Source organism: Rattus norvegicus, chromosome 1 (assembly GCF_021556685.1).
Source record: "Rattus norvegicus strain SHRSP/BbbUtx chromosome 1, alternate assembly SHRSP_T2T, whole genome shotgun sequence".
In the NCBI taxonomy this organism is placed as follows: Eukaryota; Metazoa; Chordata; class Mammalia; order Rodentia; family Muridae; genus Rattus; species Rattus norvegicus.
In genome coordinates, this window is record NC_141534.1 from 13,608,873 (window position 1) to 13,631,735 (window position 22,863).

General features: G+C 43.2%; 1 protein-coding gene across 2 annotated transcripts in view; it reads left to right on the forward strand.

Annotated features, from left to right (window-relative positions):
- The first annotated feature begins 22,313 nt into the window (after positions 1–22,313).
- The window catches only part of Txlnb (taxilin beta), a 45,605-nt gene continuing 45,055 nt past the window's right edge, over positions 22,314–22,863 (forward strand). The window contains exon 1 of one of the 2 annotated variants that reach the window (XM_087556527.1): positions 22,314–22,407. The gene's annotated coding sequence lies outside the window, so the exon portion shown is untranslated. 2 annotated transcript variants of the gene reach the window in all.

Here is a 22,863-nt window from a genome sequence, read left to right on the forward strand (position 1 = left end):
ATTTAAAAGATGAGTTAATAAATCTTTTATGCTCTTAGCAGTCTCTGTTGGGCTGTGGGGCATTGCCTGCTGTATGGAGCCCCATCTTCTGATGTCATGCAGAGACAAACATGGAAAAACTCATGGAGAGCTGTACCCACACTTGATATCTGTCAGCCATGCGCCGTTTTAACTCTGAACAATTTTTTTTTTTTTTTTGCTACAGTTTGGGTCCCAATGTTCTTAAAAACACTTGAGTTCCCCACAATGAGAACTCAAATGTATCTTTTTTAAGGAAACAATGGGTTGAGTCTAACTGCAAAAGTTATATTTACTTTGTAAATCAAATTCGATGTCAGCCTCTGCTTTTGTGGTTAACTTGCTGACTAACTGCAGGCCTCACTTCCTCACCCTTCAGGGGACATTTGCTTTGTGCTTATTTACAACCGCAGTTTCTCCCACATGCAAACACCCAGAATCAAATAACCGGACGTTTGCTTGTCAAATATTTTGTCTTGCAGTTATAAAATGTAATCATTTTTCTTAAAACATAAGTTGCTTTCTTAAGATAAAGTGAAACAAACTAACAAAGACCTTCCCCTAACTCTAAGCTGCATCAATCTCAAGGTCAGAGTTATTCATTCCTGTTTTATGAAGGGAAGAACACCAAATACTTGAGGAGGTTGAGAACCAGGGGAGGAGGTTGTTTCTGCCCAGGGCTGATGTAGTTACCACACTGGAGCTGACCGGTTTGGGTGTATGGCTTGTGGGTGGGGAGTATTTCCTTTGCTAATAGAGCCTGCTTGTGTCCCAGTCTCAGTTACTTTCCCTAACCCTTGGTGGCCCTGTTCACCACTGTTTCTGCTCTGTGCAGGGCCCCTGACATGGAAAGGCTACCTCCCTGCTCCAATTCTGACTGATTGTGTTTGTGCATTTGCCTTCTTTTTCCCAGACACATGAGTTGCACAAGGGATAGGGAAGTACACACTCTGTGCTCTCGGACTGAGTTCTAACACAGTGCAGGGCTCATGAGTATTGCTGACCAGTGAGATGATAAGAGAGGAAGTGAGCTGGCAGATTTCTAAAGGATCAACTCTGTATACACATATACTAATCTTTGATTCCGTAGATAGCAATGGCAACAACTGATTCACAATGTGTCTACTGTTCTTTGTCCCGCTCCTGGCTGCACGTGACTTCTCTGGCAGTTTAAACAGGTGTTCCTTTCAGCATCAGGCTTCAGACACCTTCCTCGCCTTTTAAGCTGCAGCTCAGTGGATTTTTCAGTTCCTCAACGCAACAGGGCTTTCTTGTCTCTTGCTCTACACACCAACATGCTCTCTGTCGTTGGTGTCGCTAAATGAATCTCAGTCCCTGGTATCCACGCTTGAGTTGTTCTCTCTGCCACTCACTCCCAACATGGCTCCGTGACTGGTTTTAACCAATGGAACATCAAGGTGCGGTGGGAGGAGCCTGATTTATACGCTTCGCACGTCAGAGCCTTTCTCGCCTCTGTGGACATGTGCTGAAGTCTGCATGGCCACCCGAAAGATGAAGCTTCAAAGGGGGAGAAACTCAGCCAGTTTACTTGTCCTGGGTGAGCCACTCAAGAGAACCCCTGTGGGGAACCTGTCCCAGCAGAGGAGATAAGGGACAGGCAGAGGGGAGGGGATGAATGAGTCAGAGACTGTGGCTGGAGAATCGTGCAGCTCTGACTGGCTAGCCACCAGGATGTTTCTTTATTTATAGATTCCACAAAAGAGGCAAATTGGTGATTTTTAAAAGAAATGCAGATCCTATCATTTCTTCCCTGGACAAGTACAGAGAGAGACGGTCTTATCAATCTCAAATCATTTTAGACGGCATCAGCATTCATGACGTATGACACTCTGTTCTTCAGGAAAGTGAAGCATTGAACAGAAAAACATGTGAGTCAGTCTAGGCGGGGTTCCCAAGCCTTGAACAATGCACAGTGGTTGAAGGACAACTTGTGAGATAGCCTAGCTAAAAGTTAGAAAGCGTCCTCTCCCAGCCTGCAGGCTGGCTTGTTTTATGTTTTGTTTTATCTTTGTTTTCTTAGTTAAAAAGGCTTCACTGTAACTTAATATGAGCCTGTCTCATGATTGGCAAATTTTTATATTTCTTTGATATTAATTTTCTATCACCTATATATGATATCAAAGGTTGTTTCAGACAAACTCCCTCTGTTATTAGGTTTTTGTTTTCTGAAGGCAGTGGTCTGCAGTCCACGTAGAGGAGGAAGCCTGTAATCTGATCTGCTGCCAAGACCTTTGTTCCTGAGTTTGCCTAGGGTGGGGTGTGCCAAGAGAACTCTGTGGCTATCGAACTTTTTTGTACTTTTCACAATAACCATGGCAAGGAAGATTCTGGGGCAAGGCCAGATAAGGTTACTTCTTTGAGAGCATAAATAATTTTCTGGGGTGTTGGGGGTACACTATGTGAAGGTATGCCTCTGTATATTCAATTTTTAACTCTGTAATGGCAGAGAGCTAAATATTAGCCGATCTCGGTATTATTATTTCTATGGTCGGTCACTGGCTTCCTATTTTCTAAATATTTGTTCCTTTCTCACTTGCCTAAGGCAGACTAGAATTGTATCTGATTGGCTTTGATAAAAACCTGACGGCCAATAGCTGGGCAAGTAGTGGAAGGTGGAACCTTTGGGCAGAGATAGGGACCCTGGGAGGGGAAATCAGAAGCAGGAGATTCGCTGCTGCACAACGGCGGTGAATGGATGAGTCAGAGTGGAGCAGAGAGTAGACCTGGCTATGTGGCGGCCATGATTAGTGGGGATAGAGTGGTCGCGGGACTGCCCGACTAAAACCTAAGCTTTAAAGCATTAATAACCCTCCGTGCCATTATTATATCTCTAGTGGGCCCGAGGAAGTACCACTATACTGGGGAAAAGACAGAAATGAATCATAATGCTAAAAGTGCCACCACAAATGCAGCATGCAGAGATCAGAAACCCAAGGTAAAAGACAACACAACAGCGAAAACAGCATTGGTCTCAGCTTTGCAGGGCTGCGTCACACTGCTGTGCCGAACCCCCTCAAGTACGCCCACATGAGTGAGCCCAAGCGATTCCAAGAGGCTAAACTGTTTAAGTCCAGGGTTAGAATAAGAAACACGAAGATCCCTCGGGCTTGCTGGTTGGCAAGCATGCCAATTGGTGGGCTCCAGGTTCAGTTGAGTGATTCTGTACCCCCAAAACAAGGTGGAGAGCAAATGAGATAGACATCAATTTCTGGCTTCCGCATGCACATGTGTATGTCTCAGGAGTTATCCTGCATCATATGATTGATAGAAATCATTGTGTGGTATTAGTATTATGCTCCGTGTTGCAAAATATGAGAAAAATCTAGGAGGCTGAGACAGATTGCTATGAATTTGAGGCCAGCCCGGTGGCATAGCAAGCTCTAGGCCAGCCTAGGCTATGTAGTGATACCCTAGGGCTAGCCAAGACTGTGTAGTGAGACCCTGGGCTAGCCAAAGGTATATAGGAAGGACCCTGTCTCAAAAATTGACTAACTACAAAATGAACCGAGCATTTTTAAAGAAAGGACTAAGATTGGTTTCAGAAAAATCTAGAAAGGCAAGATAGTTGTTTCTTGGATAGTTATGTCGGGTGACTGAGAGAGCACAGGCTCTCTTCAACGGGGTAGCAGAGACGAAGATTACGACCTGCTCTTTTCCCTCAGTCAGACTCACAACAACTCATAGACTTAATATATTGAGCCACAGTAGCCTTCCATGGGCTTCCCACTCAGCCCGCCTTGATTGACATCTTCATCAGTATTTGGATAAAGATGTGGCATAAGTTTATCAACAGTGCAGATGTCAGCAGCTCAGGATTTAAAATACTGAGTGCTGAATCATGGTTCCAAAATGTTCCAGTAGTTTAGAAAATTGGTCCAAATCCATCCACCATTTTAATATGAGCACAAGCTAAATCCGTAGGCTTACAGTTCAGAGTTGGAGAATCGTGACCTACACATCTGGCACTGTAAAACCATGTGGAGCCCATATGTACGCTTAGATACCCATGGGGTTAAGGTGGAAAAACAAGAATTGAGGCTAGGGTGGTTAACACAGTGAAGACCCATCTCAAAGAAGAGGAGGGCAAGAAAAAGGAAGAGGAGGAAGAAAAAGAAGAGGGGAAGGAGGAGGGGGAGGGGGAGCAAGGAGGGGGAGGGGAGTAAGAAAGCAAGAACTATCACTAAGAATACTTTAAAAAAAAATTCTAAGCTAGAGTGCTAGCTAGGATGGCTCAGCAGGTAAAGGAGCCTGACACAGGAGGCTGAGGACTGGGGTTTGATCCTAGGAACCCACGTAAAAGAGCTGGATCCAGTGCCGTGCATCTGGAATCCCAGCAGTTCTATGTCGACATGGAAAGCAGAGACAGGAGAACCATACAGAAGCTTACAGGCCAGCCGTCTTGGAGTACAGAGAGTGACAGAGACCAGGAAAGAGGCCCCTCTTTCAAAAAAGGCTGAAGGGGAGAACAGACTCCTGAAAGCAGTCCTCTGACCACAATAACATAGGCACTAAGGTGCACACATAACATCACCCACACTTACACACACACACACACACACACACACACACACACACACACACACACACATTCCACGGAAGCAAAGAATAAAATAAAAAATTCTACACAAAGACAGCATAAAACAGAGCCCAAGAACCTGAGGTAGCTGTAAGTAGAGAGGCAAGAGCATGACTGTGGTACCAGCCCTAGTGATGCCATCTTACCTGCAGTGGAACTACCTTACCCTGAGCACTTACACCAATGTCCTATTTGGTCAGGCTACCACCACATTCTGTGCTCACTTCTTGTCTTAGTTTGGATTCCATCACTGTGAACAGACACCATGACCTATGCAACTCTTACAAAGAATAGCATTTAATCAGAGCTGGCTTACAGGTTCATAGGTTCAGTCCATTGTCATCATAGCAGGAAACATGGCAGCATTCGGGCAGACATGGTGCTGGAGAAGGAATTGAGAGTTCTATGTCTTGATCTGTGTGGAACTTGATCATAGGACATCTCAAAGCCTGTGCTGACAGTGTCATACTTGTTCCTACAAGGCCACACCTTCTCCAACAAGGCCATACCTACCTTCTAGTAGTGCTACTCCCCAATGGGCCAGACATTCAAACACACGAGTCTGTGGGTGTGACACCTATCAAAACCACATTTCTTGTATCCACAACCATACTGTTGTAGATTCAATAGATATAACCTAGAGGAAGAAAGACAAGTTGTGGCAAGGCGGGAAGACTATAGGTCATTACAAACTGCCTTTGCCAATTGTGACTAAAGCCCTCACAAAAGCAACTTAAGGGCTAGAGAGATGGCTCAGCGGTTAAGAGCATTAGCTGCTCTTCCAGAGGTCCTGAGTTCAATTCTCAGCCACCACGTGGTGACTCACAACCATCTGTAATGGGATCCGATGCCCTCTTCTGGTGTGTCTGAGGACAGTGACAGCATGCTCACACATATAAAATAAGCAATTTTTTAAAATGCAATTTAAACAAGAATGACTTATTTTGCCTCACACTTGCCTTGCCAAGGCAAGTTAATCACAGAGCAGCTAGGATTATGGCAGCAGGACATGGCAGAAACTGTTCACATCAAAGAGGACCAGGAAACAAGAGAGTGCAGAAGGCCAGCTAGGCTGACTTTCTCCTTTTGTTCCTCCCTGATTTTACTGTATCCTGATCCCCTGACCATGGGATAGATAGATCCACCCACATTTGGGACTTTGCCCCTTATTAATCTTCTGTAGCACCACATGGGGGTGCAGAAGCACGCCGTGTTCTTCTAGGTGGTTCTATATTTAGTCAAGTGGACATTGAAGTCGAAGCATCACACCATCCGGGCACAAGTGAACAAACGGAATGACTGGATAGAAGCCGATGTGACTTTCAACTATCAGAAAGACTAGCACAAAAGAAACAGCTACGGGCTTGTTACCCGTGGCTGCCAGTAGCAACTGTTTATCCAGAGTCTGTAAGGAAAACGATCTCCAACTCGAGTCCCGTGGCCGTCTGGCACATTTTATACAATATGTCCTTCCACAGAAAATGTTGAGGGCTGGGTCTTTGGAATACACCAGCAACTTGACCTATTCCATCTATAAGCATGACCTAAACCAGACATTTAAAAATCAGAGGAAATTTTTCTAAGACGTGCTGAGATGGCTGCGGGAGGAAGGTTCAGAGTGGTGCTGGGAAGAGACAAACTTTCTCGGATCTCCTCAGGAGAGACTGATGAGAACCACATCTCTCTGCAACCTTAAAGACCTTATCCATCCCATTCGTTATTATTTACAGATCACTGACTCAGGGCCGGGAACTGTAGTAAGAATGATGAGTTTAAAATACCATTATTGTTTTTTTTTAATATATATATTTTTTTATTAACTTGAGTATTTCTTATATACATTTCGAGTGTTATTTCCTTTCCCGGTTTCCAGGCCAACATCCCCCTAACCCCTCCCCCTCCCCTTCTATATGGGTGTTCCCCTCCCCATCCTCCCCCCATTACCGCCCTCCCCCCAACAATCCCGTTCACTGGGGGTTCAGTCTTGTCAGGACCCAGGGCTTCCCCTTCCACTGGTGCCCTTACTAGGATATTCATTGCTACCTATGGGGACAGAGTCCAGGGTCAGTCCATGTATAGTCTTTAGGTAGTGGCTTACTCCCTGGAAGCTCTGGTTGCTTGACATTGTTGTTCATATGGGGTCTCGAGCACCTTCAAGCTCTTCCAGTTCTTTCTCTGATTCCTTCAACGGGGGTCCCATTCTCAATTCAGTGGTTTGCTGCTGGCATTCGCCTCTGTATTTGCTGTATTCTGGCTGTGTCTCTCAGGAGCGATCTACATCCGGCTCCTGTCGGCCTGCACTTCTTTGCTTCATCCATCTTGTCTAATTGGGTGGCTGTATATGTATGGGCCACATGTGGGGCAGGCTCTGAATGGGTGTTCCTTCTGCCTCTGTTTTAATCTTTGCCTCCCTATTCCCTGCGAAGGGTATTCTTGTTCCCCTTTTAAAGGAGTGAAGCATTCGCATTTTGATCATCCGTCTTGAGTTTCATTTGTTCTAGGCATCTAGGGGAATTCGAGCATTTGGGCTAATATCCACTTATCAATGAGTGCATACCATGTGTGTTTTTCTGTGATTGGGTTACCTCACTCAGGATGATATTTTCCAGTTCCATCCATTTGCCTATGAATTTCATAAAGTCATTGTTTTTGATATAAAAATTCCATTATTGTTTTTAAAGAACTTAGTCTCTGTGGTTGTTCAAATATGCATAGCCCCTAGGGAGTGACACTGTTAGGTGTGGCCTACTTGGAGGAAGTGCATCACTGAGGGAGTGGGCTTTGGAGGTCTCCTCCTATGTTCGGGCTCTACCCAGTGTGGAAGAGGGCCTCCCTCTAGTTGCCTGAGGATGCCAGTCTTCTTCTGGTTGCTTTTGGAACAAGATGTAGAACTCTCAGCTCTTTCTCCGGGACCAGGCCTGCCTGAACGCTGATATACTTCCTTCCCACCATGATGAAAATGGACTGGACCTCTGAACCTATAAGCCAGTCCCAATTAAATGTTGTCCTTTGTAAGAGTTGCCTTGGACATGGAGTCTGTTCGCAGCCATGGAAACCCTAAGGAAGACAGTCTCAGGGAGACAGAGGCAATAGATCACATAACTGAAACTGATGGAACGCTAGTGTGCACCCAAGTAGATTGTATCATTCCCTGTTTGACACAAATATCAGTAGATTGCTTTTGATTCTCGAACATTTATCTACACTTAACTCTAAGTCTTCTGGGGGTTTAAAGGATGCATATTAAGAAGATGAATGCTTTTCTAATTAATTGGGATTATTTACTATCAGAGACAGATGGCGGCTCTGGATGGCTTCCCAGCTCTGATGATTCATGCAAGGCTCTACTTACAGTAACTATATTAATAAGCTACAACTCTGGTAGAAGTTAGCCTGCAGCCCACTTCCTTGAGTTTACATTATACATAACACTTAGTCGTTCCTACTTCCTATAGAAATCCATACCTTCTACCCAGGATTAGCCATTCGGTGTAAATGAGATTGCCACACATGAAATGTTTTCCACTCTAAGCATTAATAACATAACAAAGTATACAGATGACTTTAAACTTAACTGCTTTAGTTATTTTTCATACTTGAGATTTTCTAATGTTCAGTCCATACTATTCAACATAAAACATTCATAATACTAGAAAAATTAAATGTATATAGTAATAATATATACATATATATAACCAACTGCAAATTTTCTACTTTCTCTCTTAGTGTTTGCTACTACATTATCATTAACCATGTTCTATAAATATATATTTTAAATACTGTTATCATTCACACTCTCTCTCCAATTTATCATACAATATATACATATCGCATATTAAAATTTTTATTGAATAATTTTATTTTCATACAATGTATTCTAATAACACTTTTCCCTCTTCCAACACTTCCAAGTTCCTCTCTACCTCCTTACCTACGCAATTCCACTCCCTTTCTTTCTCTCTCTTAAAAAAAGGCTAAACAACTTCATAAAAAGATCAGAAACCAAAATATACAAGCAAAAGACCAATAAGACAAAAAAATGCACAAATAAAGTGATATGAGATGAAAAATCTATAAATATGTTCTAGATCTTATTTTTTTTTCTAGATCTTATTTTATGTTGGACATCTCCTGCTTGGGCATAGATCCTACCCTCACATGCGGTTAATATACTCAGTAAGATTCCACTGGAGAAGACTTAATTTTTCTACTGGAAGTGGGTGTCAGTTGCACATAGCTTCTTGATTAAGAGTGGATGGAATGACCACTTTTCAACTTCAGTGCTTGGACCCTAACTGGATTGGACCTGATGTCACAGAGACCTATGCCTCTGTGAGTTCATATGTGTATTAATACTACTATGTCTGGAAGATACTGTTTCCTTGGAGTCATGTATCATGGCTCTTATAATCTTTCTGACTACTTTTCTGCTGAGGTTCCTAAGTCCTGGGGGGAGGCATCTAATGGGTTTTGATGAAGACATCCCATTTAGAACTGAGTGTGCCTACATCTCTAATCTTCTGCACATTATCCAATTGTGGGTCTTTGTGTTAGTTATCCTCTACTGCATGAAGAAGCTTCTCTGATGATGGCTGATAGAGGCATTGATCTATGGGTATACCATTATGTCATTAGGGGTCGTTTCATTGCCATGTTCATATTTGTAAACAACAATATTTAGTTTTCCCTACACCCATGGCCTAACCAGTCTTGGGTCTTGGCTACTCTTACAGTATCAGGCATTGTTCTATCTCATGGAATTGGACTTAAATGTAATCAGAGAGTGGTTGCTGACGCCCATAATGTCTGTGTCATGATTACACCAGTATATCTCATGAGCAGGTCATTATCATAGGTCATAGGGTTTGGATCTGGGTTAAGGATTTCCATTTTCCTCTGGTAGTGTGCAGAGTATCTTCCCACACCAAGAATGCTAGTCAGTAGAGAAGAGAGCTCTATTTAGGCATCAGCTCAACTTCTTTATCTTTGATGAGATGTGTAAATGCTACCTTTAGCAGCAATAAAGCCACAAGTAATAAATTCGTGGGAGACAACCAATACTCTAGGAGTAGCCTGAGATGTTTGGTGGCCCTTTGGCTAACAACTCCATTAGATGTACTAATTAAATCCTGGCACTGGAACTTTCATTTGGGGGCATACAATGCCCAGATGGGGCTTTGCCCCATTCTGTTTGCCCCATTTACATTTCTTTCATAACATTTTTAATTTTTTTTTAAAATTTGTGGCTGGAGCAATAACTGAGTTGGTAGAGTGCTTCTCCCACATGCATGAAAACTTGAGTTCAGTCCTTAACAATGTACAGACACACACACACACACACACACACACACACACACACACACACACTTTTATAAAATCCAGTCTTTTATTACACAACAATAAATAAGGGGAATTGAATTGGATTGCTGTTATTGAAAGCGGGATTTGTAAGTGAAGGAATGAGCGTTCAAAGGCTTACATTCCCAGGAATAAGTGTCACGGCTTTACGGAATAGCTGTGTCCGTATTCACGATTTTGATGGTGTGTGATGTCTTTTGGATCTCTGTGAGAAGGCAATCAGGAGTATTTAATTCCACCTGGCTATAGTTCATAGAATCAAGGTTCCAGGCCAAATCTAGAACTGTCATGTCATCCAAATTCTGCTTAAAGAAAGAGCGATCCATGGAGCTAGGCAAGAGCTAACTCAATCACTGTTCAACTACAGTTTGGAAGCACAACTGGGACAATTCCAATTTTATGTGGAGTTAGAACCATAGAATGGTTTGGTGAGGGTTAGATTTGATGGATCCTTCCAAGTCTGTGAACTAGAACCAAGTTAAGGCCTGTCTTGTTTAGGGATATCAAAACTACATCAACATAATTACCAACATAATTGTGTAGTTAAAAACCATCCCCTCGGATTCTTAAAAAGAAATGAATGCTCTTTAATATAAATGCGTGGCCATAATAAGAAAAAATCCCCCAGCTTGCAATTAGGTGGCCACAAGACCTCTGATTTTTAAATGTCATGGCAATAGGACTTCCTTTAAACACAAATTCAAGAGACTCCTTTGGAGAATTCCTTTGTGATCAGTAGGGGAGTCAGGGGCTCATGAGGTAGTCAAGAAGGGCATAGAAGAACTTGTGATCCTTGTAGAAGAAAACCAAAAGAACTATGATACCAGATAGAAAAATCTTTTAGGCAGTTAGAAATCCTCAAAATTCCTACTTGCATCTTTAGAAGGGAGCCCCAGATCTTGTATGGCACGACACTGGCTGGTTGAGCTTTGGAGACCTTACTCCATTACCTCACTCCCTAAGTTTACTATTTTATTGGGGAGGGATGACTTCTTCCCGCTAAATATCATCTGCCCAGACTGGATCAGTTATCTGTGGACAGAACCCTAGGATTGTGTTAAGAATGTACAAATACCAGTAGGTCTTTCCTACCATCTGCACAAACAAGCAGCCCCCTGCCCAGAAACAGAGCAAGGAACATTCCTGGATACACCACAATATATGTTTCTAAAGGAGCTAAGAAGAGAAATTTCTCCATCCTTCCATCATGCAGCCTTGACATCTTCTGATATGTAGCGGTTGGGATAGGGGATACCATCATTGTAGCATACAACACCTACCAAAACTCAGTGGCTTAGCTGGATACGGTGGCACATACATTTAATATCAGCACTTGGGAGGCATTGGATTTCTGTGAGTTCAAGGACAGCCTCATCTACAGAGTGAATTTGGGGAAAGCTAGGCAACAGGCAGAAAAACCCTTTCTCAAAACCAAAACCAACCGAACAAAAAAGTCAGGGGCTAGACAGCATTGACCACAGGGCAGTGCTCCCAAATCTCCATGGCATCCAGCAATAGAATCAGCAAGGACTCTTCAAAATTGAGGAGACCCAGCATTACTGCAGTATGACAGATTTCATTCTGCTCTGCAAGAAAATATTAACATCTGCATACCCTCCCATGGAGAATACTAGCGACAAAATCTTCTTAATTCTGATTAAGCAACAAAATCAAAAAGAGCTTAAACTAAAGCTTACCTGCATTATTTATCAGATGTCCGTGATTAATTTGTTTCCATGAAAAAGTTTAAGTGTAATTCAATAAGGCTGCATAAAAAGGGAAGATCTCTGGGTACATGCAACCACAGAGCCCCATATTCATGAACATTTCAAACCATTTATTTTACTCATGAAAGCTCGCCCATTTACCCTTCATTAGAAATAATCTTTGTTTGCATAATTGCAGCTTAAAAGGAGTAGAACTGAATTCTTTTCACATCTGGGAATTGACTGCACACAACTAGTAGCAAGTAAATAGTTATAATCATAGGAAACGGATATTATAATTCAGAGCACGGTTTGTGTGTAATAAAAAAAATTATGCTTGGTCATAAGCCTAGTTAGCCCCATTTTAGAAAACAAAACAAAACAAAACAGAGATGCTGTTCACCAAGTAAGCACAAACTATTCAAAGATACACATTCCTGGGCCAAGTTAGACATAAGAGGACTATTTAATGGCTGCCAATTTATTTAAATAAAATAAATGTTATACTGATAAGGTGGCTAAGAACCGGAAACTAGACAGTCAATGGGCCTATAGGAAACCTAATACTGCTATTCTGTTAAGGGACCATAGCTGTACTCAGCCATCAAGGCCCATGATGTTCACCAAACATCAGAGAAACTTCCTGCAGACGAAAGTGATTTCACAGAGATCCACAACTGGACAATGTCCAGGGAATGAAAGTGTCTGGAACACTCAGTCCCAAATAGGATGTGATCATCAGGTCTCTTCCCTGAAGGCTCAGAGGTCTATGCAGAAGAAGAGGCAGAAAGATTGTAAGACCCAGAGGTGATGATGACACAAGGGAACATTGTCCCTCAGACAGAGACTGTGGCAGTGTGTGCAAGGCTACACAGGGTCCCAGCACTGACATGGGAAAGTGGCCAGGGGGTCCCAGCCCTAACCAGAAAGCTATTTACAACTGATGCCCGTCAGCAAAAGAAAGCCTTCTCTAGTGGAGTGTCATTAACGACACACCAGAGGAGGCTTCATGCCCAGGAGTAGTTGGCCAACACAAATGAACTCAATTGTGTGTGTGTGTGTGTGTGTGTGTGTGTGTGTGTGTGTGTGTGTGTGTACCTTTTGTTTCTTCTTGGTTTGGCCTCCTCCCACCTCTGTATTATTGGTCGTTTGCTGGTTTGTTTTGATTTTTTGTTTTTTTGTTTTTTTGTTTCTGTGGGTTTTTTTTTTTAACTTTCTCTATTTTTGAGAAAGTAAAGTTGGGTGGGTAGAATCTTGGAGGGATAGGGAAAGAAAGAAACGGTCCAAATGCATTGTATGAAAGTAAGTTTTTTAATGAAAAAGAGATATATTGGGAATTAGATGTCAAGGCCCACAATCTCATCTCAGAAAAAGAAGTCCTTTTCAGTGTGGTTCTCTACAGAAGCATAGCCAGGGGGCCCCACAAGGTGACAAACGTGAAGCCTAATGACAAAGGGACTGAAAGATGAGACTCTAGATGAGTAATATACAAACTTGTCAGGAGTCTCTTTCACTCTTCTACCTCTGAAGCCCTCAAAACCGAAATTCAAAACAAAATCGCATCCTAGATAAAATGAGTCACAGAAGTTTCACATCAGACTCTATTATCATGTAACTCCAGAAACTCAGACAGAAGAAAAGTTCCTAATGGGTTCAGAAAGAGGGAAAGAAATAGACCACATGCGGAAGAACAAGAATAAAAAAATGACCTTGTAAGTCTAAGAGGAAAAAGAAAAAAGAAAACAACAAAGAAACTGACATTTTCACCTTTTTTTTATTGGAGAAATAATTTCCAATCTAAAAGTTATTATGGAGGCAAGGAATCAGTCAAGTGTGAGGCAAGAAAGTGGCACTTCAGACGCAGAGTCTCAGGCAAATGCCATCTCAAGAAGCTGCTAGACCAGTGCTTCTCAGCCTTCCTAATGCCCCTTAGTTCTTCGTGTTGGGGTGACCCCAACCATAAAATTATTTTCATCGCTACTTCATAACGGTGATTCTGCTACTGTTCCGAATCGTAATGTAAATATCTCCTGTTTCCTGCTGGTCTTGGGCAGCCCCTGTGAAAGAGTCATTTGGGACCCAGAGCTTGAGAACCTCTGCACTAGAGGCTGTGCTTCGTAGAATGGGGAAGTAAAAGTCAACAAAAGAGGAAGAAGGAAAAACCCATAAAGGAGACAAAAGGAGGGAATTCCTAGAACAGCAGCAGGGGAAAGCCCGCCCAGTTGTGCATCAGGTCCAGGAGCAACCCAATCGGCAGCCAGAGATCAGAGCTATTTGGGTATGGAAATGTAACCACCACAGAAATGCTAGGATGCGTGAATTATCTAATAGTTTTTATCTTGGGGGCGAGTATATAGAGACATAATTCACAGGGCTCTGTTGTGCAGTTTGAGACAATAGAGAAATTCCAATATTAAATCAATGAAAACAGCCAGGTATGGTGATTCGTGTGCACTCACAAATCTCAACCCAGTTAGCAGAAAGTAAAATTTATTTTTATTGAAAGTATTTTTTGGCATATATTATATTCTGATTATGGTTTTTCTTCCCCCAACTCCTTCCAGATCCTACTGGCCCAACGCCACTCCTCCCATTTTTGTGCTTAGTTTCTTTGGGGACACCTGGCTGTCCTGAAACTCATTCTAGAGACCAGGCTAGCATCTAACTCAGGGGTTTGCCTGCCTCTGCCTCTTGAATGCTGGGATTAATGGCATGGGCCAACACCACCCATCCTTTTCTCTCTTGTAGAAAATTTTCATCCAGCAACATGGCTACTTTGGCAAGGGATCACATCCAAGGGCCTTCTGGGTCTGTGTGCTCTGTTTGAAATACAGACAAGTCCTTAGTACACACCTTTAATCCCTCTGGCTAGAATATAGACACAATTTTAGTTCATGCTTCTAAACTCAAACGGTGACTTCTAATTGAGGGCAGAAAACAGATCGAAGAGAAAGAATCGACAGAATGAGTCAGAGATAGGATATGCCTAACTCAGATGAGAGCAGGATAGGAAAGAGAGGCTACTTAAGAGCAGAGATAGAAATAGAGAGATAAAGAGATCGAGATCGAGATAGACAGAGATGGCGGTATGGTGTTTGTGTGTGTATGGCAGTTTTACCAGGATGGTTTTACAAAGACATACTGCAGAAAGGACAAACTAGACACAGGTGAAGACAGAGCAAACCAGAGAGTAAGAAGGAGCCAGAAGATTAGAACATACCGCCAAAGTTTATACAAGGCCCAGCAGAACAATTCCGTCAGAAGCCAGATTGAAACAGTCAGCCTGGAGACAAGCTTGGAGCCAGAACAGCTGAGTTGAACCAGCCAGCCAGAGTTCAGAGAAGGTGAGGTTATTCAGCAGTGAGCCTCCAAGATGACAATTACATCTGGAGAATAAAAGTTACATTTATACGCTCTCTCTTTAGAAAACAAGCAGGCAATTAAAAAACTCCAAACGAACCATCATACTCACACAATTTACAAAATCACAGAATTGGAATATAATATGTAATAATATACGAGTAAATGGCCAGTAAGACACACACGTACAGAGAGAGAGAGAGAGAGAGAGAGAGAGAAAGAGAGAGAGAAAGAGAGAGAGAGAGGAAGAAGAAGAAGAAGAAGAAGAAGAAGAAGAAGAAGAAGAAGAAGAAGAAGAAGAAGAAGAAGAAGAAGAAGAAGAAGAAGCAGAATGAGAAGGAGAAGGAGAAGAAGAAGAAGAAAGAGGAGGAGGAGGAGGAGGAAGAGGAGGAGGAAAAGGAGACAATGACAGAATAAAGCAACATGAGACATAGCAAAGGTTCTACAAAAATATCATTAAAATATTGAATTTGCTTTGTGTTGGTCATCTACTGCTGGGCATGGAGTCTGCCCTTATGTGTAGTTGTATACCCATTGAGACTCCATTGGAGAAAACTGGTTTTCCTTTGAAACCGAGTTAATTGCAGATAGATTCTTGCTCAGGGAGGAAAGCCTATATCTTCTTCCCCTTCTCAGCACTGGAAACAGAATATGATTCAAAACTGAGATTCAATTTTGTTATAACAATGACAAGAAAGGAGTGCAAATAATAAACACCCTTATTATTGTGGGAACACAAAAGATAATGTCAGAATTGACAGCGATATAGTTAGTGTTCTGTCTTTGCCAATAACAGATCCACAATTCAAAGATATTTAAATGTGCCTGTGGCTGGAGGTGTAGATTATGGTAAGGTACTTACCTTCACGAGGCTTTGGGTTTTACCTGTAACACTTAAAGGGGTGGGGTGCGGTGGGGAAGTACATTGTTGAACACGTACAGTTTGATTTTTTTCCCCCTCGTCTTTACTCCCTAGACAAGATGCTATAACAGCCACTTTCATGCCATGTGTATTCTACTGGGTATGATCAATAACATAGAAATGATTTCAATCAGGATAACATAGCTATAATATATGTAAACATTGCACCATTTTATATAATGGTCTGGAAACATCTGCAGAGTTTGGTAGGAGAGGAAGTATTCAGAAACCAAGCACCCAAGGGGAACTCAATGGGTGAATGCGTGAGCATTTCATTTATAAATAAAAAAGTAATTCCCACAGGAAACATCTCAATTCAGTATTTGTGCCTCTGGAGGGTTATGATAAGGCTGGAGGAAGAGTATAAGGACAGGAAATTATTGTTACTTGTGACAAACTTTGTAACACTGTTTGACTTCCTAACTTGCTTGCCTATATTTGCATAAAAATTAAGATGCTATTTTGAAAACTAAATTTACTTCTTACAATAGCTCAAAGGCTTAGACTTACTTTTCCTATACTCCTAAGGCTTATTTTTTACAATAAACAGAGGCGTATTAAATTTTCATCATTTATTAACCTAACCAAAACTCTGGACGACCATGGGTGGATTCTTATGAGCCACACCCTTATGAATTTTAAATGTGACACAAGAACCCATTCTGGATGTTTTGGGTAACTACCACATAGCTGTTATTCCCCCCTCCTCCTCATTGGCTTAGCTCATGCTAATAAGATATCATAAGTTCCTACACGTTAGTCGCCTTGGAAGTCCAAGATCCAAGTGTAGGCAGAGTCCATGTCTGGTGAGGACTTAAAGATAACCATCTTGCCACTGTAGTCTCATAAGAGGAGGGAAGGGGTTTGCTCCAATGCCCTGCAGAAGGGTATTCCCAACAGAAATTATATGATGTCCATCTAAATTGCCTACTGACTTCCAAAAGGCAATCTCCCAGGGTCACTCTGGAAGAGATATAAACACTCAGAGGAGGGAGAGCAGGAACACATATCTGTGCAATGAACATCACGGCAAGTTGTATGAACAAAACTTACGTAATAGTTTGAGTGGATCGAGTGTGGAAGAAATGGAACCGTTTCCCATCGTGTGCCCGTAGAAAGAGATCAGGAGCTCAGACTGACTAGCAGCTGACACTGTATTCATGTTCCCCCATCGCAATTTGGGTTTGGCAACCATTATCTGTCATGTAAATCAACACTGCCAATTTGAATAGTATTTATTGGTTTTGTCAATAAGCCAATAACTGGAGATTTCTTTCCTCCGTCTAGATAAAAAGAGCAATGGAAGAGCTCCTTTAGCTGAGCTCCTAACACTCACAAACTGGACTTTAAATCCAGAGGCAGAAGGCCCCAAGGCTTGAGTACTAGAGACTTAACGATGCAATAGGATTCTAAGACAGGACACTCTTAAGTTTTCTAGCAGAAAACAGTATGCACTCAGGCCAGCACTGGTGAGGTAGGGCCCCATCTAAAGGCTGAGCTCCAACTCCAGCTGTTTCATTAATTCCCTCTTTGTCTCCCTTACACGCTAACATCATTCTGATTGTGGTCTATGTTACAGAGCTACTACAGCACCATACATGCATACATAGACTCTGATCATGGTATGCCGCCTCCCCCTTGCTCTGGGAGAGCCCTCTCCACAGTGATTCCAAACTGTCTGAGCTGGAAGAGTATTGGTCTAACTACTCAAGATGAAATGTCAGTTCCCCTTAAAGCACCACCAGCACAGCATGTGTGACATCTCCTAAGCTTTGGTGTTAGGACCCTCAGTTCTTTACCATCAGAAGGTGTTTCAAACTCTTCCGGCAGACTCCTGCCTCTGGTTCTTCATAGTCTCAGCTTCCCTGCTCTCCTTAATATCTTTAATCTCTTGCAGATTCTGTCCTTGGCGTGGACCTGACCTCTTTCAGCTGCCTCTTATAGAGGTAGCTCAGAGCTTTGGGCATTGGGGCTCATAGCTCTGGATTCTTGGCACCCTCCATACCAGCATTGCTGAAGCTACAGTTAGAATAACTGAGGACTTGACAACCCTAACCATCCCAACCTATCCTACTGGTGGTAAAAATCCCCACCAGGCAAAGACACCACTCAAGAGAAGCTTTTAGTGGAACCTAATGTTGCAATACCAGGGAACAGAGCAGGGTGGAAGCCACCCAGACTTACTTTGTAGGGAAAGGGGCTGATACTGAAATCTGATTCCTTAATCGTTTCTTGATTATGTCAATAAAGATGGCAGAAGCCAATCGCTGGGCAAAGATAAAGAGGTGGGATTCTCCGGGTCCCAGGAGGAAGAGGAGGAGACGAAGACAGAGACGGGGTTTTTCAGCGAGGCTTTGAGGAGAGGAGCACGGAACTATGTAGGTCAGGAGCCAACTAGAACTGGTGGCCTCCACCACCGGAAGAATTTTGATATAGGATAGCTGATGAGTGTAGGGCAATAGATTCTGCACCCAGCAGCTGTGTCATCCAGCTGGTTTTAAAATATTAAGGCTGTCTGGTGTTTTCCATCCGACTGGATTCAGGTGGGCAGGAGAAGGACATAACCAAGGGCGGTTATTAGAGGTTTGATGGAGCGATTGCAGCTCCCAGGGGTCAGAGAACTAGCTGGCCATTGCCGGAGTTTTGTCAGAAGTGGGACCAGCAGGGGCATGTTCTCAGAGACGAGGCGAGAGCTTGACTCTGAGAAGGAGATGTTGCGGAGTTATAAAATTACACACAACGTTTACCTGAAAAGAGTAGTCTGTGCTACCTGAGAAGAGTAGTGTGGACAGCCAGAAGAGGGGCCCAGATGCTCAAGGTCAGTCCAACACATAGTCCCACATATGCACAGCTTCTAATTCCACCTATCCAAGCCCTACACAAGGACCAATGATGAGTTCCCATCCTACCAATCACAGGATGTTTTTTCTGAGTCACAGCAGGAGGAGCTGCTGAGCTCACCAAGGCTTTCTACCCTTGTTGTCTATAATCTTCCAAAGCTGAGACAGATTGTGTGGAGAGAGGTCCCGTCTGGAGCATGATCTCCCAAAACAGACCTGTTGGCTTCAGTTCCAGTCATGATCCCAATCGAAGCTGAAGTTACGTGATTCCTGGAGGGCCAGAGAAGCTTTTTCTTAAGAAGTTGGGATGCTTCTTACTCCAGGCAGCCACAGAGGGTAGAGAATATGCCAGCTGTCAATCAAGCAAGCAAGGAACTAACTGAACCACACCTGACACTTAAAATATCAAAGGGTGTTTACAACTAAAAAGGAAAAAAGAAAAAATCCCTAGGGAATCAGCATTAACGGGGTTTAACAATACCCAACTCCTATGCAAAAATCTTTAGAGAAAGTTGGGTCATTCTGTGATTCAGTTTTGTGGAATTTTAAAGTAATACATATACAAAAGTATTTATCTTATAAAAACTATAAGAAAGATTAGCCAGCTGGCGGCAGCACATGCCTCTAATCCGAGGACTTCAGAGTCAGGCGAATCTCTGTGAGTTCCAAGCTAGCCTTGTCTAAAAAGTTGGAACTCACTTTGAAAGTCACAGAGAAACCCTTTGGGGGTGGCAGGGAGAAAAGAAAAAGACAGGTATACGAAACCTATGCCTGTTTTTATGTTAGTACATATTGTGTGTCTGGACACACAGTAACATAATAATGCAGTCCAATCATTAGATTTCCTTCTCCGTTAGTTTCAATGTCGTTTCATTAAACGAGCCTGCACCTTATAGAGGGACTCTCCATGGACCCACCAGCTAGATCAATAATATCACGATGGAGTCTTATTAATACTTTAAAGCAATTAGCTTGGCAGTCTCCCAATGCTCTTCTTGACTAATTCTGGCCTACTACGTCTTGCCCCATGGCCAGGTCTACCTCTCTGCTCTGCTCCGATTCATCCCTTCTGTGTTCCCTGGTGAATCTCCCCCATCGGATTGAAAGTTCCTATTTCTGCCCGGAAGTCCCGCCTTCTATTCCCTGCTCAGCTATTGGCCATTAATCCTTTAATACATCCAATAGGCAAGTAAGGAAGGATGAATGTTTGCAAAATGTGAGGTTGGTGATGGGGAAATAACAACACCAAGATCCAGCCAGTACTTAGCTTTCTGCAGCTAACAACTGATAACACAGAGACATACCTTCACAAAGTGTACCCCAACAGCACCTTATTGAGATTTGATTAGTACGAGTCTGTATTCAGAGATTTGATTGGGTTGGTTGTTCCAATCCAGAATGTGCCATCACCTGACTTGTTGTGTTTGCCGAACATTCACTACGTGAGGAATGAGGAGAGAATATTATTTTCTTCTACCAGCTTCTTTGTGTTTGTCCCATAATGCCCAAAATTAACCTGTAAACGCCACTTGCCCAAGGACTAGGTAGCTTTCTGGAATGCTTAGGAGTTGTAGTTCTTAGAAAATACCAAAGCCTCATGGGAAAGTATGGTGGCCTATTGATTTATCCTTATAAGCCTCTGATACATGTGGCTCAAGGCCACTCCAGCTGAGAATTCTGGGAATGGCCCTGATCAAAGTCGATGATTTGGTGGTCAGTATTTAATATTTAATAAAGCTTGCTTTAATTTGTCCCGAGCTGGTGGAATTGGTTTTTTCCCCTCTGGCAAATCTCAGAATTAAAAATCACGGCAATGTCTTTGCCACAGTTTCTCCTTGTCAGGCTGGTTCCTGTCTTCATGCCTTTCCTGCCTCCCCTTTCAGCCCTCTATATGTAGGTGACTTACATCACCCTGAGCTCGGAGAGTAGGGGAAGCATTTGGAAGTGGGGTGCGAGTTAGTTTCCTTTTTGTTCCATTAAACATTCTTCACGAACGTCTTACTTTACAGTTCTGGGGATAAAAGTCCAAAACGAGTTTCGTGGGGTCTGTCTGAGGTGAAGCTGTCAGTATGTCTGCATCCCCCTGGAGGCCTGAGAGAAGAGCGTTTTGTTGCCTTCCCCGTCTTCTAAGGCTTGTCATGTTCCCGACGCAGCCTTACTCCATTACACAGCCCGCTTAGATGAACAGATCTCCTGCTCTGATTCTCAGCCTGCTTGCCTTATTTATAAGGACCCTGTGATTAGTAGGCCTCTCAGATCATTCTAGACGATCCTCCACCACACAATCCTTAACCACATCTGCAAGTCCCTTTCTCAGGTAAAGTGCCAGATTCAAGAGCTCCCCCGGAGGACATGGACGGCTTCTGAGTGACTGTGTTCTCAGAGATGCTGTGCACAGACTATACTCAGAGCAGAAACTTTGACAGAAAAAAAAAATCTGCTTTGGTAAAAGATGGAAATACATTCTCCAGAAAAATTAAGACACCCGGGAGTGGCTTAAGTTAGGAGGAAGGCTTGTTTCCTTCAGATAGAATATTAACACTTCCTTCTGACTGTCCTGGAATTCACCATATTGACCGGGCTGGCCTCAAAGTCACAGAGAGCCACCTACCTCCGCCTCTAGGCCCTAGAAAGGCATTTTTAGGGTGAGTCAGCTCATGAGATGCCAGTTCTGGACACCCCACACTCTCAGAGACTACCTAAACCACAGTTCCTAAAGCCACCTAGATTCATTTCAAACTTTGCCATATATGTAGCAGAGGGTGAGCCTTGTTGGGCATCAATGGGAGGAGAGGCCCTTGGTCCTGTCAAAGCTCCATGTCCCAGTGTAGTGGAATGTCAGGGGCGGGGGTGGGGGCGTGGGCGTGGGAGGGGGGGCACCCTCATAGAAGCAGGGAGAGATAGCAGATTTCTGGAGGGGAAACTGGGAAAGGGGAGATAACATTTGAAATGTAAGTAAAAAAAAATCCAATAAAAGAAAAAAAAAACTTTGCAAAAACAATAACAACATCAGATAGTAGTGTCCCCAGAACTCCAGCCTCTGCCACCTCTCTTGTGCTTCGCCCCGTCCAGTCTTTGGTGATTCAAAAGAAACCTGACACTAACTGATAACCAAGCCCAATGGACATTGACTGAATCATCAACCAAGAGGGAGGTAAAGCAAAAAAAAAAAAAAAATAAAAACACTCGCTGTCCAAAATAACAACCATGCGGGTGGGGGCTTGGCGAGGGGGGGGGGAGGGGAGGGACCGCACCAGGAGGCCATTCATCTGGATTTGAATTTTAAAGAGGGCTAAACAGGGAGAGTCCCACAATCTACTGGCTGCCTTTCTTTCAAAGGATACTCACTTGGCGACACCTACTGAAGCATGGGCAGACATCACTCTTGCTGCGTCAGGGGACGTTCCCTTCCCCACCCCCTCCCTTTGTGGGCGTGTGTGTGTGTGTGTGTGTGTGTGTGTGCGCGCGCGCGCGCGCGCGCGCGTTTGTGTCTGTGTGATTTCTCCCTCCTTGTAAGAACACAGCCCGCGCCTGTCCCTGCTGCTGCTGCTCTCTCTGCCACCTCTTTCCTCTCCTTTCTCTTCCCGCTTAGCTCCCTTCCTTCTGGTAAGTGTGGCAAACACTCCCCCAAGCCCAGCCTGTAGTCCGTAGTATTCAAAAGTTGCAGATGCCGGTGAATGGTGGAAGGGCCTTCCATTGTTCAATGTCTAAAGACAAAAGTGTGGATCCTGAAGGGATGGTGTGTGTGCCTGGGCAGCCACGGGGACTGCTAGGGCAGGAGACATTCCTCCTCACCGGAGGACCAACAAAGTTTGTAAAGAACAGACTTTAGAGTTTCTTTGCTAGAAGGAACTCCTCACCGGAGGACCAATATAATTTATAAAGGAGAGATGTTAGAGTTTCTTTGCTAGAAGAAACTTTACTACATCGGGGACTATTGTAACACTATTGTAACGTTCTTCAGCTCTGTTTGTATTTGGTTTTCCTGCTTGTTAATTTGTTCCGAAGCACTTTAAAGAAGTGAATTGTCCTGTAAACAAAACAGGTTACTGTTTTAAAAGA